The 4676-nt window shown below is 39.0% G+C and overlaps 1 long non-coding RNA gene across 1 annotated transcript in view; it reads right to left on the bottom strand.

Annotated features, from left to right (window-relative positions):
- Nucleotides 1-291: 291 nt before the first annotated feature.
- Nucleotides 292-4676, bottom strand: part of LOC135223228 (uncharacterized) — a 64851-nt gene continuing 60466 nt past the window's right edge. Inside the window, exon 3 of the long non-coding RNA XR_010316434.1 lies at nt 292-429. This is a non-coding gene — a long non-coding RNA (uncharacterized LOC135223228). The remainder of the gene's footprint in view (nt 430-4676) is intronic.

Below are 4676 nucleotides of genomic sequence, written 5' to 3'. Positions count from 1 at the left end.
GTTCAGTCATGAGCGGTAACTGATGCATTCTTTTTTCTTTGGAGGCAACCCCTTTTACTAGTAATGACTTAATGTATGTATGTATATATTATAAACTGCTCATCCCTCAATATACAATGCGGGGATGTGACCTTCTGGAGCCCCTAAAATGGCCTTGTAAGGCGGGACGATGTTTATAGGAACCAAAAATCTACAGCTGAAGGCCGATATTACTGGAAGAAGGAGGAATTTACATAAACTCTGGACTTTAGTTTTAAACGAACTATATTTACACTTAAATTATGTGTAGTTCCAGGAATAAATGCAAAGGTGGTTGATTGCAGGTCCACCAGATCACGTGGCTGGGAAATGACCTAGAGATATGATGTCCGCAAAGCCTCATTTTCAAGGGTTCCCAATATCTCTCCCACAGTCAGGCATGGCATTGGTCTGCAAAGAGATTTCATTCTAGCATCAATACTAAGGCAAGGGACATGTGGGAAATGTTACACACTACTTGTTCTTAACATTACATATTAAAGTTCACTCAAAAGGGGCATAAAATGACTGGGAGCTTATACAGGAAGGAATACTATTAACTAAGGGAATGTTTAATATCATTACTAGCATCACAAGGGGAATTAATCACATCATGGAATCAAAATTGGGGAGTGAGAAGTTGAACAAATAAGGGGGGAAAGTCACCTTGGGAGAAAAAAATGAAATACAGACAAGAGGCAAAAACGATTCACTGACTGCACTAGAAATTACATCTCACAGTACCTGGAAATCCTGGGTCTGGTTATTATCTCATCTGCTGATATTTCTGTGCGCTATGGATGGTATAAGAACACTTGTGAGATCCCCCAGAGGAAGCAGGGGAGCAAAAGGGGTGAAATGGAGCTTGCAGGGTTTGAGAAAGTTCTGAGAAAGAGTTGCTGTGGCCACGTCCTTTTAAAATCTAGGCCTGGGGAGGCTCCTCCCTCATTTAGGACACATGTGGAGAGTAAATCTAGGCAGAATGGGAGTAGAGATGATTTAGGAAGAATGGAGGCTTTCAATTCAGAGGGGTAACTCGAAAAAGTGTGCAATTATTTATAGAAGGATATTACTTTTCCTTGGTTCTGGCTTAAAAATCTGATATATATGATATATATATATATATATATATATATATATATATATTTACATATATGCATCTACAATGTAATTTCTCTCCTGTGCCTCTTGTTACAAGTATCTCTAATTTGTATTTATTTTCATAAGGTTCAACAAGTAGTTTAAGCTAACTTTAACATCCAGTGCTAGAAGATAAACCCTAATGTCAAAAGAGACCCAAGAGTAGATAACACATGGTGATTAATTAACCGTAACTGTTTACTCAAGTTCCTAAAAGGTTTTTAAATTTTCATTTTTAGCCTTTGAGTTGATTTAGGAGACGGCACTACGTGTGAGGTGTTAGACTTTAATGTTATCATAATCTCAAGAGCTACTCACAGTGATTTCTTCCCCATGAGGATATCACCAATAAATATAATTTCAGCTGAAGGATTAACTTTAGGATAAAATATCTACCTGAAAGGTAATATAGTCCCCCAAGGTGCAGTGTCTTCCATCATTTCGTAAGGTTCTAAGCAACAAGGTTACACCCCGTGACCTGTGCTAACCAACTGGCAAACACAAGATCCCTGAAACAACTCATCTGTCATGATTTTCTCCCTAAGATCTTCCTAAGAAAAGTTACAAAGCAGCATGTGTAACCGAATATTGTCAGCGGAAAAGGAGCGAATATTGAATATTCTTGTTGACTGCCGTGATCATTAAACTGAGGGTTGTTCCCAGTCGAAGTAGCTCATGAGAAAACTTGCGTAGTCCAAAGAAGTAGGTGACATCATCCAGGACAAAAAGACGGATACAGAGTTACCTCAACTCCTCAGACGTGTGCACACACCTTCACCATTGGCAGTGTATCAGGTAGACATTTGCTGAGATAAGTAATGCGATTATACTCTCATGATAAAACGAAATGGGATTAAGCCTCCTAGTCATATTCCCCAGCACTGGGAAATGTGAAGTGTTTTTAAATTCTTAATTGCAAAGCTTTTTTTTTTTATCTGTTTTTGTGTTACCGAGGAAAGTCACTGTCACAAAATGCAGTACCCACATTGCGTCATTGTTTCAATATGCTGTACAACACCTTTTGTCAGCATTTTTGTTTGGTAGAAATTGTTTAACTTAAGACCCCGCATGAGCGCACTGGCCCTATTGCAATCAATTCGTTTGCAGCGGTAAACACCTAAAATATAAATTTGATTACAACTTTTTGTGAACAATAGTGCATATGAAAACGGTGCAGACTACTCATATGTTTGGATGGTGTTACAATTGGCAAGAGATTTCGAAAAGTTAGTGGAAAATTGGCAGATCACTGGAAAAAAAAAACTGTAAACGGAATGTTAAGACTGATGCATACTTGTGTTGTAAAGGGAAAATATTAATTTTCAGGCACGCAAAAGACGGACTTGAAACAAGCTGATGTTATTCACAGTCAAGTCATTCCTGTAAACTGAGAACGAGCAGAACTCGCGTCATCGTAAATACTCGTGATATTCAAACAAAGAAACTATTACTGTTTCTTGAAATAAGCCGGTGGTCGATTTAACATTCATGATTGTGTATGTATGTATGTATGTGTGTGTGTGTGTGTGTGTGTGTGTGTGCATGCTTTTGTGTCCGTGATGTAGTGACTATCGCATCACTATAAAAACCATTGACCCAGGTTACTGCTGCACTAAAGTATAGCGCAGTCCTTTTTGTAGCCGTTATTTTTTTTCTCTTTTCCTTACTAAGTTAGCTTTTATTTCTCATTATTGCTACGGACATCCTTCCCTTTCATTTCTGTTTTTAGACATTTTCTAAATACTCTCATTCACACTCCTCCGTTTTTCTTTACTGTTGAAGTTTATTTTTCCATAATTATTTCTTTCACTTTCGACTCCCTCACATTTACAATGTAAGCGTAACAGTATTGATGCTGAGTGGCGAAGTTTATAGGAATAAATGAAAAAAATAATAATAAGTTTAAAATCCACCACTAGTGTCCTTCCCTTCCTTCAGCGTTTGGCAATTTTGGTGATGAATTTATCCTTGATTGGATGCACCTATGTACCGGCTCCTCCCAGCTGCCCACTTTCATTCCAGCGAGCGGTATTTTGTCTTTTTGCGGGCCTACACTTTTCAATGTTGAGTCTTCATTTATATATTGTTTCTGCTATAGTTTTTGTTAAGTTTGGAAAGATTCCTTTATGCTTTTAAATGTTGTTGCTCCTTCCTGGTGATATTGAACTTAATCCTGGTACACAGAATCGACCACAGAAATGTCCTGTTGTAAACTGCAACGCCCATTGATTAATAAAAAATAAAAAGGACTTAGATGTTGCTGCTGTCAGTTTTGGTATCCTCTTTTGTCCTGAAACTCTTGTGTCTGATTTGCAATATATTTCAGAACGGTTGAGTCTAGAGATTACGAAGGCCTTTGCACTCGAGCTTAATTCTATATAACTGTGAGGGTTTCTTTTCTGCATCTCATAGGCCACTATATGAGTGAAGATGTCATGAAACACAGGTGGCTTGTCTGTAATTTACTAATAAATATCTGCGTTTTTGCTAACTACAGTAAACCAGATTTGCATGACTATTTATGGCTGCTTTCTTACCAAAACGGCAGCAGTTCAGGAATGACTCCAAGGCTATAGTAGATTCACACCAACCGTGCATTGGACGTCTAGGCCAGTCCCTTACGACACTCCTGATTGGCTGTTGATAAGCCAATCACAGGGCTGGAAACTCTCAGTCTCTCGAGAGAGTTTATAGAGGCAGGATGTATGTTCCACCTCTCCTGAAAGACGTATCTCTCAGGAAAGGTGGAACGTACATCCTGCCTAGGTGAACTCTCGAGAGAGACTGAGATTTTCCAGCCCTGTGACTGGCTTATCAACAGCCAATCAGGACAGTCGTAAGGGACTGGCCTAGACGTCCAATGCACGGTTGGTGTGAATCTACTATAGTTACCTCTTGTTAGTGACTACAATGCTCATTACGCTGCATGATTGAGCTCGGTTACTGCCATAGATAATCATGGTGTTGCTACTTTATATTTCTCCACTAGTCCTGGTTGTGAGCAGTTACTAAATGAACCTACACACCAATTTGACAATCGTCTTTACCCTGTATTCTATTCCCAGTTGTTGCAGGGATTGTTTCTTGTGATATATGTTCGCTTGTGGACTCACCTGATCATTGTTTGATTAAGCTCAGTGTGGAGATGAATCAGGTTGTTCCTGATATTAGCATTTCAAGAAAGGTAAACTTGAAATCCCAGGCCATGAGGGATGGTATTCACCGTGATATTATTAAGTTCAGTTGGAGTGATATTTATAGAAGTCTGGATATTATCGTGTGTTTAAATGATCATCTTAGCACTATTACAATTCCTCCTGGAATCCTCAAGTTCCGTCTTAAAAATCAGCCATGGTTTAATGCTTTATGTAAGCTTGCCAACCATGAACAAAAGGAAGCTTGTCATTAATGGAGGAACAATCGACTGGACCTTTTTTTTGTGGCGCATTCTATGAGAGAGCTGAGAGCTTACAGTGAAGGTGTGATGGAGATCTGGCGCCCCAGTAGTTGGTGATGAC

The sequence above is a fragment of the Macrobrachium nipponense genome, chromosome 8 (genome assembly GCF_015104395.2).
Source record: "Macrobrachium nipponense isolate FS-2020 chromosome 8, ASM1510439v2, whole genome shotgun sequence".
NCBI lineage: Eukaryota > Metazoa > Arthropoda > Malacostraca > Decapoda > Palaemonidae > Macrobrachium > Macrobrachium nipponense.
This window is presented reverse-complemented; position numbering and strand designations above follow the sequence as displayed.